Genomic DNA, 15649 nt, shown 5'->3' with positions numbered 1-15649 from the left:
GACGTAGATTAAAGTAAGGAAATATACAGGGAGTTGGTTTTGCCTCGAGAAAATTTATTTAAAAATGCAGATAAATTTTATCGAATACAAGGCGGGGATTTGTTATATTTCTATTTGATATGAAAATTAAATTTTGATAATTATAAACAAAATTCACTTTAATATAAAATATTTTTAATTTTCTCAACCTCGGGCATATAAATTTAGAACAACCTGTATACAACAAATTGTTATATTTAATTTTAAGAAGTGATTAGAATAAGCGTACGAAACTCGGAACAATGTGCTTAGATAAACAAAGTGAATGACGCGTACCATTATCGTTCTTCTCGGAAGGTCGATCATTAGCCTATGCTAAATAAAACTCAGTGAAATAGATGATAGTTCATTATCGTTTTTCGCGGAAGGTTTCGATCATTAGCCTATGCTAAATAAGACTCATTTGAAAGAGAGAATAGGTCATTAAAATTTGTAAATAGTTAGAAAGTATTTTAGAATGGGAATTAAATATTTTCTTTTGAAATCCATTAAGCATATTTAGAAAGATTAAAAATTGGTTTTGAGGAATATTACGAATGAGAGTTGGTGGTGGAAGATTGATTTGTGAATCTGGAAGGGATATTTAGAAAGTAGGGGAATGGATGAGAAAGTTTTTTTTTTTTTTTTTTTTTTTTTTTATTTTAACCCCACATTTATTACAATCTATCTATACAATCTAAACCTAAATGTTTAGGTAGATAACAGACAATAAGTAATAGGACTGACAATAATTAGGAATGACATGTAGGGAGGCATCCAGTGATGCACCCCTTTTTTAAAACTTAGCCTACAACACTGACTATTTCTGACATAAACTTATACACATTAATTTAGTACCTATTGTTCACTTAACTCTAACGGAACTTTTCGTTTTAACCTACGAACAGTACGCGGTTTATTCACTAAATTTTTTGCTAACACGTTTGGATGCACTTTAAGTTTTTCTGTATGTTTTTTCGCGCACTTTTTGATGTCATCTTTGACGTATGGTAGTCCGGCGTCCCGATGGATGGCTTCATTGGTTATGAACCATGGAACTCCTAGTATTGATCTCAATATTTTGGACTGAAATCTTTGTATGATTTCAATGTTGGAATGTGCGGCGGTTCCCCATAATTCTATCCCATAAGTCCACACTGGTTTTAGGATGGATTTGTAGATTAATATTTTATTTTCAGTTGATAGTTTTGATTTTTTGCCCAACAGCCAATATATGGTTCTTAACTTATGACCCAGTTGTTTTCGCTTAGTAAATATATGCTTCCTCCAGTTTAATCTTCTGTCCAAGTACATACCTAGATATTTGACTTCATCCCCTTGTGGGATTCCTTTATCGTTTAAGTATACAGCCGGACATGTTTCCCTACGCGTGGTAAATGTTAGGTGTAGCGATTTGTTTTCATTAATTTTGACTCTCCATTTTGTCATCCATTGTTGAATTTTATTTAGATTATTTTGTAAGATTTCTGAGGCTATTTTGGGATTTTTGTTCGATGATAGTATTGCCGTATCATCCGCAAATGTGGCTGTAGTGATATGTGTATCTGTCGGTAAGTCAGCAGTGAATATAAGGTATAATATAGGTCCTAGTACACTTCCTTGGGACATCCCAGCGAGAATTTGTTGTATGTTTGTGTATTCATTCTCATACTTTACCTGGAAGTTTCTGTTGGTGATATATGACTTTAAGAGTATATAGTAATTTGTAGGTAAATTCTGTTTTAGTTTACATAATAGGCCTTTATGCCAGACTTTATCAAATGCCTGACTTACGTCCAGAAATGCCGCCGAGCAGTACCTATTATTTTCAAAGTCCTCGTTGATTCTCTCTACAATTCTATGTACCTGTTGTATTGTTGAATGTTGTTTTATAAACCCAAATTGGTGTGGTGGTATTAGTTTTTTGTTTTCTAGTATAGGCATTAGCTTAGTAAGTGTCAGCTTTTCAAAAACTTTGGATACCACGGGAAGAAGACTAATAGGACGGTAGGACTGTACATTTTCTGGTTCTTTTCCTGGCTTTGGTATCATTGTTATTTGTGCTAGTTTCCACTGTGATGGGAAATGACCTAGTCTCATTATAGAGTTAAATAACTGTGTCAGAAATTGGAAGCCTTTCTCTGGGAGTTGCTGAAGAGTTTTTCCTGTAATCAGGTCGTATCCTGGAGCCTTTTTTGGATCGATGTTGTGTTGTATAATATTTTTTACCTCATTTTTTGTGAATCTTTTTTCAGGAAGTTCTAGTTGATAAGGTTTTGTGAGTATCGAAATAATTTCTTCTTCAGTTTGTAGTGAGTAACTTCCCTCATTTGATGTAAAGACTTTTTTAAGGTGTGTCGCAAATGTTTCGGCCTTTTCTAGAGGACTTCTCGCCCATTGTCCTGTTTGTGTTCTTAGTGGTGGGACTGTATAGTTCTGCCTTCGTAGAGTCCTTGTAGCCTTCCATAACGAGTAGTCAGTAGCTTGAGTTGCATCTAGTTTTTGTAGGTATTCCTGAAAGCTTGCATTTTTTTCTGCTATTATCAATTTTTTTAGGTCTTTTTGTGCTTTATTGAGGTTTGTTTTACTTTGAGGTGATCTTGATAATTGCCATTGTTTTCTGAGTCTTCTTTTCTCAATTATTTTTTCATGTATTGTATTGGAACAGTGTTTGTTCATATGTCGATTTGTAGGTAATGGTGTTGAGTTCCATGCTGCTTCCTGTAAAACTGTGTTAAAATGTTCTACTGCTTGTTCGATTTGTTTATCGGTCTTTAGTGGGATGTCTAAATTGATTTGATTATTTACTTGATATCTAAAATAACTCCAATTTGTTTTGTTGTTGTGTAATATACAGCTCCTTTCTATTTTTGTTATGTTTTTGCTTACAGTTATGATAACAGGTGAATGGTCAGAGGATAAATCGTAACAAGACTTTGGTTTAAAGTATTTTTCATTTATTCCTCTCACTATAACAAAATCGAGGAGATCTGGAATTTTCGCAGGGTCTGTAGGCCAGTATGTTGGCCCCCTTGTGGTTACTATGTTCAGATTATCTATTAGTATTTCTTTTTGTAGTTCACGGCCTTTGGTATTAATAAGTCTAGATCCCCACATTAGATGTTTTGAATTGTAGTCTCCGCCACAAATAAACCTAAGTCCAAGTGTATCAAAAAAGGTTTTAAATTCTGGTTGTTTAATTGAATGTTTTGGTGGACAATATATAGCTGAAAAAGTTATAGGTCCTGTCCAGTCTTCTACAACTACATTTGTGGCCTGAATATGTGCTTTTTGATAGTGAGTTGTCTGGTAATGTTTGATGTTGTTTCTTATAATGATTGCTGTCCCACCATGTGCAGTTCCATCTGGATGTGTTGTGTGATATATTTTATAGTTGTGAAATTTTATGAAACTTTTTTTCGTGAAGTGTGTTTCTGAAATCAGTATTATGTCTAATTGGTGATTAGCTATAAATGCATACAACTCATGTTTGTGTTGTGTCAAGCCATTAGCATTCCATATGGCAAATTTTAGTGTATTAGCCATTAGTTCATTTTTGAGACAAGTGTTGTTAATAAGTTTAGCATGGTGCTCATTTGTTCCATAAGCCCTTTCATCATATTCTTTAACTCCTGCATGTCATTTGCCTGAGTGACCATTGTAATATCTTGTTGGTTGGTATTTACCATTTGAGCATATGTAGGTCTTTGTGTTGTACTTATATTTGTTGTAGCCACTGGTAGCTGTTGGTTTTGTAGTTGATTCGGTGACTCTTTCTTTCTTAAGGTTGGAAATCTTGCTTCTTGCAGTTGTTTATGTACACTGCATCCTCTGTAATTCGCTGGGTGGTTATTACCGCAAAGTACACACTTTACTAGATCAGATCTAATTTTGTTAGGGCAATCAGCTGTTTTGTGATTTAGAGCACATTTTACACACCTGTATTGATGATAGCAGAAATTTTTTGTGTGACCATATCTTTGACATCTGGTACATTGTACTAATTCTCTTTTTAGCCTTGGGGCTTCGACATCAATTTTTGCGTTGAGTAAATATTCCATCTTATAAATTTCTTTATTATTATCTTGCATTTTTAAGTCCACAAAAAATAGTGGTAGGGGTTTTTTTGTAATTCTTTGTAGTATATTCGTTATTTGTAGAACTATATGTCCTTGGCTCTCTATTTCTTTTTTGATTTCTTGTATATTCACTGTAGGATGAAGATGGCGAATCACTACTCTAAAGGGTTTATCTTGCTTCTTACGATATGTATGATATTCGGTTTTTTTCTCATCAAGTGCTTTTATTATACTGTCGTATATTTCAATTGTTTGGGCCTGTACCTTGACTTGTTCTTCATTCAACACTCTGATTAAATGTTTATCTTTGGCTATAGTGTTTAGTAGTTCGTTTAATGGTTGGATGTTTTTAACACCGGCAATAAATATTGGTGGGGGCTTCTCTTCCTGTTTTTTTTCCTCTTCAGTATCTGCTTCTTGTGTCTCTTCATTAATTAATACATTAAATTTATTTGCTGTTGGTGTGTTGAGCCAGTAGTTATCTATTTTGGTTTGTTTAAGTTTGGAATGTTGTTCCGGACTGGTTCTCCCACGTTTTTTATTTGGAACTATTTGCCATTCTTCATCATTTGCTTTGGATGTGGATGGGGGTTGATATTGTGGTAATGTACTTTGGACTGAATACTGGTATTGAGGTTGATATAACTGCATTGGCTGGTTTGGCTGGCTTGGAGCGAAATTTTGCTGAATTTGTGATACAGGATGTGGTCCCATTTGCATTTGTTGTGGAAAATATCCTAGTTGTTGAACTGTTAAGTTTTGGTCGCTGAGGTTCATTTGGCTAGATGTTGGACATTGAGAGTATGGAAATGGATACTGATTATATCCGTTCGACATTTTGATTTAAATATTAATATTAGTATAAGGTGTTACCTTGATTGGTTGATTCGAAAAATAATATTCACAACACATTTTTGACACAATCGCCAGCACTAATATTAATATACTTTATTTTTATTATTTAATTTGTTTTGAAATAATTAATTTGGTTGATTTAAATATATAAAATCTGTTTTGTATCACTACACCAGATTTATTTTTAATATTTCAAGTCCATTAAGGTATAATTAGCTTGAAATGGTAAATTGATAACAGTAATTGTTTTATCTACAACCGTCCTCGATCAAGTTTGGACGACTACTTGGATGAGAAAGTGAGATCAGAATGTTTTGAGCTGTCGAGAAGTGAAGTCGAGTAGTAGACGGTAGTGTACGGAGAGTGAGAAAGCCGATGTAGTTCCGTGAGTGTGGAGTATCTATCGTGGAACGAGAAGTAGGCCAGGTCGAGAGTAAAAGAACCTCCTTGAGCCAAGAGTGTCCCGGTAGCTGATAGCAGTTTCGAGAAAGGTAGAACACAGCATCACGACAGACGCAGGAACGAGAGCTATACGAGCTAGTTTTTCAAAGGAGAACATTACTGGAAGCCAGGACGAGGTTTGATCGCAGCCAAGGATAGCAGGAAACGGGTCTTGTGTGAGGACATTTTCAGTTCACCAGGAAAAGGTCAGTCTCATTTGTTTGGACATGAATGTATGGGTTTTTCGTATTAAATTCCACATAAAAATTGAATAACATAATCAATAATATCAGAAAAGCTTCATCAAACTTAAATAGAGTTGTTCCTAATAACTCCTAATAGTTAAATGTTAATAAAAACTTTCAATTGAAAACCAAAAGGAAATAAGATTCCCATTTGTAAATGTTATGTTTAAGAATAATAAGAAATAGCAAATATTAAGCATTGATTGCCTTTTAAATAAAATAAAAAATATTTTGATTATAATTGTAACCCATATGTGTATTTTTTTTACTCTTTTCTTTTCTATCCCGATTAGGAACCATTAAGAAATATTTAGAAGCCACGAAAGTAAAAGTAATTAATTTATAATTCGCCCTGAGATTGAAAACATATTGATATGTGATCTGGTTAATTAATTAGATTAGTATTAATACATTGATTAAATTAAGTGACATATAAGAATATTATCTCATATCAATAATCAAGATCACATCAATATATATATATATATATATATATATATATATATATATATATATATATATTGTTATATTTCTATTTGATATAAAAATTAAAATTTAATAATGATAAACAAAATTCAATTTAATATAAAATATTTTCAATTTTCTCAACCACGGGCATATAAATTTAAAACAACCTGTATACAACAAATTGTTATATGTAATTTTAAGAAGTGATTAGAATAAGCGTACGAAACTCGGAACAATGTGCTTAGATAAACAAAGTGAATGACGCGTACCATTATCGTTCTTCTCGGAAGGTCGATCATTAGCCTATGCTAAATAAAACTCAGTGAAATAGATGATAGTTCATTATCGTTTTTCGCGGAAGGTTTCGATCATTAGCCTATGCTAAATAAGACTCATTTGAAAGAGAGAATAGGTCATTAAAATTTGTAAATAGTTAGAAAGTATTTTAGAATGGGAATTAAATATTTTCTTTTGAAATCCATTAAGCATATTTAGAAAGATTAAAAATTGGTTTTGAGGAATATTACGAATGAGAGTTGGTGGTGGAAGATTGATTTGTGAATCTGGAAGGGATATTTAGAAAGTAGGGGAATGAATGACAAAGTGAGATCAGAATGTTTTGAGCTGTCGAGAAGTGAAGTCGAGTAGTAGACGGTAGTGTCCGAGGAGTGAGAAAGCCGGTGTAGTTCCGTGAGTGTGGAGTATCTATCGTGGAACGAGAAGTAGGCCAGGTCGAGAGTAAAAGAACCTCCTTGAGCCCAGAGTGTCCCGGTAGATGATAGCAGTTTCGAAAAAGGTAGAACACAGCATCACGACAAAAGCAGGAACGAGAGCTATTCGAGCTAGTTTTTCAAAGGAGAACATCACTGGAAGCCAGGACGAGGTTTGATCGCAGCCAAGGATAGCAGGAAAGGGTCTTGTGTGAGGACATTTTCAGTTCACCAGGAAAAGGTCAGTCTCATTTGTTTGGACATGAATGTATGGGTTTTTCGTATTAAATTCCACATAAAAAATTGAATAACATAATCAATAATATCAGAAAAGCTTCATCAAACTTAAATAGAGTTGTTCCTAATAACTCCTAATAGTTAAATGTTAATAAAAACTTTCAATTGAAAACCAAAAGGAAATAAGATTCCCATTTGTAAATGTTATGTTTAAGAATAATAAGAAATAGCAAATATTAAGCATTGATTGCCTTTTAAATAAAATAAAAAATATTTTGATTATAATTGTAACCCATATGTGTATTTTTTTTTTACTCTTTTCTTTTCTATCCCGATTAGGAACCATTAAGAAATATTTAGAAGCCACGGAAGTAAGTAATTAATTTATAATTCGCCCTGAGATTGAAAACATATTGATATGTGATCTGGTTAATTAATTGGATTAGTATTAATACATTGATTAAATTAAGTAACATATAAGAATATTATCTCATATCAATAATCAAGATCACATCAATATATATATGTTTTCTATGAGTTTTATGATATCCAGTGGTAAATTTTTGTCATATAGTAGGTGTATCACATCTTTTAATTGTATTTTATCAAACGCTTTCTCTATGTCTATGAAACAAAAAATGGCTGGATTGTTATATTCTAATAATTTCTTCGCTATTTGCTTTATCATAAAAACTGCATCGTTACATGATCTTCCACTTCTATATCCTTGTTGTTCATCCAATATATTTATGCATGCCATTATTTTCTCCATCAGTATTTTTGTTGTGAGTTTCAGTATAGTGCTCAGTAAATTTATCTCTCTATAATTACTGGGGTTTGCCCTATCATCTTTCTTAAATAACGCTATCATTTGAGTGGTTCTCCATTCTTCTGTAATTCTTCCTATATTTATTATTTTACTTATCAGGATATTCAGTTCTTTGTGAAGTCTCTCTCCTCCGTATTTTAAAAGTTCATTAGCTATTTCATCTTTCCCAGGTGCTTTTCGATTTTTCATCTTTTTTAAGGCGTTTTTTATATGTTCCTCTTTAATTTCTGTTTTCTCATCCGATTCTAATCCTGGTGTTTCCAGTTCTTCGTGATTAGCTGTTTGATACAGGTTTTTTAGGTAAGTTGTCCTTGTATTTGTATCAATATGTTTTACTTCTATCAATTCCTTCACCTCTTCTCTTTGACCTCTTATCATTTTCCACATTTCTTTTTGCATCCCGTAGAAGTCGTACTCCATCTCTTTTGAAAATGCTTCCCAATGTTCCGTTTTCTTCCTTCTTACTATTGACTTTAACTCATTTGGTATTCTTTTATATTCTTCATTCTGTTTGTCTTCTTTTGGATTTGTATTCTAATTTTATTATTATTTCTTCACAGATTCATGGTGTTCTCCTTTTCTTTGGTATAATATGTTTACTTATCTTACGTTCTCCAAGTGCTTTTGTTGCTGCCATTTTGATATTATCTCTAATCTTCCTCCAACTTTCTTCTATGTCTTCATCCGGTGTTATGTAGTTTTCATTTAGTACTTTTTGCAGTCTTCTCTGGTATAGAACTCGTGTTGACAAGTCTCGTAGCTGTTCTACCTTTATTCTTGTCTCACATTCAATAGGGTCTTTTTGCCTGTTTCTTTGTAGCTGTATTCTGATTTTTGCAAGTACTAGGTTGTGATCACTTCCGATATTAGCTGCACTTAAACATCTAATGTCTAGTACTTGAGAATGATGGATGTTTCTATTTTGTCAATATTTAATCAGGAGGAAGAGGAGTAGCTAAAGGGAATAATATGCCCGATGCATAAAAGAGGTAGTAAACTTGAGTGCATTAAATATAGAGCCATTACAGAAAAATATAGAGAAGAACGAAATTTAAGCATAGTCTACTCTAGTCTCTAGTTACCAATATTCTCAAAGATTATAATTAAAATAGTTACGATAAGAATTTTTTGTATTTAAATTCTTTTATTCGCGTAGAATATCTTAAACGCATAATATAATATTGTTTTTCGCTAGGTGCCAAAATGATATTGTCTATTTAATATGGAAATGCTTTGCGATATAATAAAAAGTCTAAGAAGATAAAGTTTCCCTCGCCCATTACGTCGGATTGAATTTTACTGGCAACGCAACGTACAGTTTAATAAAAGTAAAAACAGCACTCTTCTCGATAACGAATTCAGAAATACTACCTCCTTCCTTTTTTCCTGATAAATGTATTTGGTTCTCTTCTTACAGAATTGCATTCATTCTTTGCAGGTCAGTCAAAATATTCGTTCCGTTGAATTCATTTGATATATTATTGCATTCGTATGGATTGTGGATGTGGGCTAGGCATCGCCATCGTCTGTACATATAATGTTTATCTCGCTAATATATTTTCTACAAAGTTTGGATAAGAGGGCCGGTCAAAAACACAAATCAAAAATGTCTAAGGAACACAAAGTTTTTTTTGTCATATCGTCGCCTTAGTACTATGACTTAATAACTCCAAAATTGACGTTTTTGGGATAACTAATTTACAAAATGTATTTTATTTGCCTCCATATTGTGTAAAAACTTGATAACTCGCTCCAAACGGGTTAAGTATTTATTTATGATTGACGAAAGTTGATAAAACTCAAATGCCCCTAATATGCATTGCTAAAACTTGACTAGATAAGTTATCAAGCTATTGTTTAATCGAAATAATCGTGAATACGACATACACTGAATACTACAACTAGCAAACTCTAGTTATCTAGTTGTAGCACGTGATTTTCTGAAAGCATTGAGCTTACCACGTAATTGCTATCTGTTTATTCCGTTCATGTTAATGCAAAAATTCGAGAATTGTTAGCAGATCTGGCAACCCCCATGGCAGAGGGCTAATTTTCACCAAAATAATGCTTAAAATATTAGCTTTGTTAAAAAGATCACTTAGATGCAACTTGGCACGACATGCGACATTACCAAATGTTAACATTGTTATTAACTTAAATTTTTCATGTTATTTTCCATATTGGAAAACAAATTTGCAACGTATGTATTCCTAAATAGATCAGTGATCAGTAGCCAAAAAGTTAAGGAACAGTATTTTAGAGCTGCAAAGTGAATTCCGTATTTACCAACATCATGGAAGCAGCACAAATATCTTTAAAATATTTAAACCCGTTTATCTCAAAACTACTAATTTCGAGTTATCAAGTTATAGTATTAAGGCGACGATATATTCATCAATTTTGATTGGATCTCAAAAAGTGACAAACCGTTCGAATTCCTGATTATTCAGCAATGAATTTTATCCTAATTTCAGTTTGATACGATTTCGCTATGATGATATAATCAAACAACAGTTAAGAAGTGCACTAATTTAAAGGTCCATGTCACCAGCCCCCCTTTTTTGATTTGAGGGTAGAAAAAAAGCTGACTCGTTTGTATTGCGTTAGTACTGGAGTACCCTTCATTAGTTTGTACTGCCCTCACCCTTTTAAATCTTTCTGGAGGGGCTGGTGACATGCTATCCCCCCTTTTTCGATCTGGAGGTCCGGGATGGGTATGATCGTTTGCACTACGTTAGTATCGCATTGTACCGCCCTTATTTTGTTTGTACCGCCCCTACCGGTTTAGATTGGCCTAGGGGGGCCAGTGACATGCTACCCCTCTACTCTACACTCTTTGCTATCTGAACGTCGAAAATAGGCTATTTCGTTTGTACTGCGTTAGTACTGGATTTAATCACCCTTCATTCGTTTGTACTGGCCCCACCCTTTTAAATCTCTCTGGAGGGGCTAATGACATGCTATCCCCCCCTTTTTCGATCTAGGAGTCCGGGATGGGTATGTTCGTTTGTACTGCCTTAGTATCGCATTGTACCGCCCTTATTTTGTTTGTACCACCGCCCCCACCCGTCTAGATTGGCCTGGGGGGTCAGTGACATGCTACCTCTCTACTCAGTACCCTCTACTCTCAGAAACGCTTTTCTTTAGTTACGAGTGACTAAAATTAAAAATATTATAAAAAAATCAACTAAAAAGCAAAACATAAAAAAAATTCAAACTCGAAGAATTATTCGAAAAAAATTGTTAGACAGATTAAATACACAAAAATCTCACACATTCGTTAAAAAATTGAAAAATCTAACACATTCGTTAAAGAAAAACATCTTAATCGAATAAACGGTTTGAGGATAGATACTTTTTTACTTTTTGCGCCCCACGCTTTTCTTTAAAAAATGTGTTAGAATTTTTCAATTTTTTAACGAATGTGTGAGATTTTTCTATATTTAATCTAACTATAGATCAGGGCGCATCTGTAAAAATATCAGTACATTTGGATGTTGAGAGGTGACTCATATTTTTTTGCAGAAATTGCTTAAAAATAACATATAATAATATTTGAGTTATCCTCCCATTCAAAAATGTCCGGAACATTGTTTAAATAATCAAAATGTCAAAAAACGAACGAAAAATTCGATGTTTTTCTTGGTTTTTTGATTATAACTTTAAAAGTATTCATTTCCGAGAAAATTGCAATGGCATAAAAGTTGCATAATTAAATTTTTTACAATATTGGACTGGTTAAAATTTTTAAAAATTGTCACCCTTGTTGCAAAATAGCAATGATTGCGAAAAAACCATAAAAAACCAGTATTCGTATTTTACGTTTTTCAATCATTTATGCTACACTTAGGACCTTCATATTTTACCCAGAAAATAAAACAATACTGTAAATTTAATTCAGATCGGTTCAATAGATTTTGCAAAATAAATTTTGCAATCCAGCTTTCGCAAAAAAAATTCATTTTTTCAAAATGTTGCAGGACTGAAAACAAAGCAGACAGCAAGTTTTTTTACGTATAGAAGAAAACTGTACCTTTCGTTTTCAATTTCCAATATTAGAATCGGTTAACTACCACGGCGTCAGGAATTTTTTAAATAAATATTAATTTTTGGTGCTACGCGCAGGACAGCGGATACGTTTGCTCTGATTGGGCATTCCAATGATCTTTGATAATGAGTGACAAAGTTTAATTTTTAGTAAATTTCGATATAAATAAATAAATTTGTTTATTGAAAAATAAAAACACATACTCTGTCCTTTGAAATAACACTTTTTAGCAAGAACTTTTTTTGTTCACATATTTTAACTTTTTAAAGAGAATAAAAGTTTATTATTTTTAAACATATGCAATTGTTTAAACAATATTTCACAAACAATAATCAAATTAGTTTGATTTTTGTGGAATTAAAATATTAAAATACAACAAAATATAGAGTAAGAAAATAATATATTAGATAAAGATTAGAAGAAATTTTGGTGGAAATCAATTTCATGTGAATCGAACACCACTGTCCTGCGCGTAGCACCAAAAATTTATGTTTATTTTAAAAAATATTATGACGCCGCGCCGTGGTGGTTAATCGATTTTAATTTTGCAAATTGCAAAAAAAAAGGTACAGCATTCTTCTAGATGTAAAAAAAATTCAACCTACTATCTGCTTTATTTTCAGTCTTGCATCATATTGAAAAAAGGATTTTTTTTGCGAAAGCTGGATTGCAAAATGTATTTTGTAAAATCTATTTGAACGAATCTAAATGAAATTTGCAGTATTGTTTTATTATATAATAAAGTTTTTCTATGTAAAATATGAGGGTTCTAAATAAATAAATGGTTAAAAAACGTAAAATGCAAATACATGTTTTTTTATGTTTTTTCGCAATTATTGCTATTTTGCAACAAGTGTGACAATTTTTAAAATTTTTAACCAATCTTATATTGTAGGAAATTTAATTACGCAACTTTTATGTGAGTGCAACTTTTCTCGAAAATAGGTACTTTTAAAGTTATAATCAAAAAATGAAGAAAAAAAATCGAATTTTTCCTTCATTTTTTAACATTTTGATTATTTAAACAAAGTTCCGGACCTTATTAGTGGGAGGATAACTCAATTATAATTATATGAGTTAATTCCAAGCAATTTCTGCAAAAAAATATGAGCCACCTCTCAACGTCCATCTCAAAACAGATGCGCCCTGGACTACTAACAGTTTTTTTTTCGAATAATCCTTTGAGTTTGAATTTTTTTTTATTGTTTGCCTTTTAGCTATCCAAAATCTCAACCAACATGATGTAATGTTCGTAATAGATAGTTTGCAATTATTTTAGTGCAAAAATCTGGAAAGGATCATATTCTATATCAATAAAGGGATGTTCCATGGCCGAAAAGTCTTGAATTTTTAATAGACAATTAAGATCAACCCCTATGTCTTGAAACTGCATTGGATTCGATGAAATATTTAGACTTTAGAGAAATTGTCGAACAAGTATCATTGAACTTCGGAACATGTAGAATCCATTAACAAAATACGTTGAGGATATATCGGTTTTGGCATTACACGCAATAAAGTAGGTTTCTAAATAATAGGACGGATATATTGTTTAGGGAATTAACAGCAGCGATCATAAGTGTTGAATAGATTAAGTTATAATTAGAATTTAATGCTCTTATACGCACGTGTATGAAGATTATATCAATTTTAGAGAAAATAGTAAACACCACAATTTTACCGTTAAGACAATACAGGGTGCCACACCGAAAATGAAACAGAGCGAATATTTTCAGCACCTTTTTTGTAAACAGTATATGTGAAAAATATATTCTCCTTCTTCTTCTTTTTTGTATAGACATGACTCTATCTGTTTTTCCAATGTGCCTTCAGTAAGTTGTCGTTCCATCGTTTTCGTGGTCTTCTCACTGATCGTCTTCCTATTGGGGAACCGTCTCTCGCTGTCCTGACTATCCTATTTGTTGTCATTCGGCTTATGTGGTCATTCCATTCTATTCTTCTGTTTCTTACCCAATTATTAATATTATCCACCTTGCATCTCCGTCGTATATCTGCACTTCTAGCTCTATCCCAGTGTCTTACCATCGATTTTTCGAAGGGTTTTCATCTCCGATGTTTCGAGCAATTTTTTTGTCCTTTCTGTGTCGAGTCGTCTTTCTGCCGCGAATGTCATTATTGGTCTGATAAGTGTTTTGTAAATTCTGCCTTTCATTTCTTTTCCGATATTTTTGTTTCTCCATATTGTGTCATTCAGGCAACCTGCGGCTCTGTTTGCTCTATTCACTTGATCTTCCATTTCTGTTTCGAGCCTTCCGTAACTAGATAGGTACATAGTGTGATGCCTAGTTATTTGAACTCCATCACTTGTTCTATTATCTGACCCTCCAACTCCAATTTGCATCCTATTGGATTTGCTGTTATAATTATGCATTTTGTTTTTTTTTTTTTGGGAAATCAACATGTTAAATTTTCTGGCGGTTATGTTAAATTGGTGCAGCATACGTTGTAAATAAATCAATCAATATTCTTTATTTCATCTGACTTTTACAAGTATTGAAATGCGTCAAATACAATCTATGATCATAAGTAACTCTAAGTACGTAAAAACAGTTAACATAAAAACATATAAAATATACACAAAAGCATACAAATTGTAAAAAAGATGCCTGCAAGTATTCCTCTAACGAATAGAAAGTGTTTGCCAGAAGTAAGTCCTTAACTGTTCTCTTAAATACATATTAATATTTGACTCTTTTTAACATAATTAGGTAATTTATTATACAAACGATCGCATGTTGGGTAAGGACCCTTACCCACAACGGTCAAGTGGCGGGCAGGGGTCACCAAATCATTTCTGTAACGAAAATTGTAGCCACTCATTAAGGAAACATCATTTCTGCAAATAAAATTGCATCTATGTGACTTTACATAAACAGACAACTGAAAATATACAGTGAAATTCCAGTTAAAATATTTAATTGTTTAAAAACTGGTCTACATTAATCCAAGCGCCTTCTAAACGTCTTGCTACGAATAATTTTTTTTTAAGAACAAGCACCTAAATTCGCGAGCAATTTCCCCAACAAACCAAGCAATACTGCAAAATTGACTGTACATGAGCAAAATAGTAAAGTTTTAAGATATCTAGGGAGACAAAATTCCTAAGTTGCCATAGAACATAACAGTGCACAGACAATCTTCCCACTACATAATCAACGAGAGGGCTCCAAGACAAATTAAAATTCAGGTAAACACCTAACAACTTAGTGGAGTAGCTATTTACCACTGACCCATTGTCAAGTTTTACTAATGGACTCATCTGCATAGTAGAAGGTGAAAAGGTTACCATATTGGTCTTTGATCCATTTAAGATTAGGGCATTATTTAAACAGTAATGAGTCATAATTTTTACAAGACAGTTTGCTTTTTGTACTCCATTAAAAAAATTATTGAAATTTAGTGCAAGTGTGGTATCGTCAGCAAATTGAGTGACATAACAGCCTGATTGCTGTTCCACGTTTTCTACTCGAACGCTTATTGCATCAGAAAAATTATCTAATAGATTCCGAACCAAACACGTTGAGCTATCGTTTATCAGTTGATTTAAATCATTGACGAAAATCAAAAATAAAAGAGGGCCAATGATACTTCCCTGCGGAATTCCGGAGAGAACATTTTCTTCTGAAGAAAATATTATATTCCCATTCACATTTACCTTAATTTTTTGAAAACTTTTCGATAAAAAGGTGTGGATCCAC

This window comes from Diabrotica virgifera, chromosome 10 (genome assembly GCF_917563875.1).
Source record: "Diabrotica virgifera virgifera chromosome 10, PGI_DIABVI_V3a".
NCBI classification, from domain to species: domain Eukaryota; kingdom Metazoa; phylum Arthropoda; class Insecta; order Coleoptera; family Chrysomelidae; genus Diabrotica; species Diabrotica virgifera.
Note: the sequence above shows the minus strand (reverse complement) of the source record.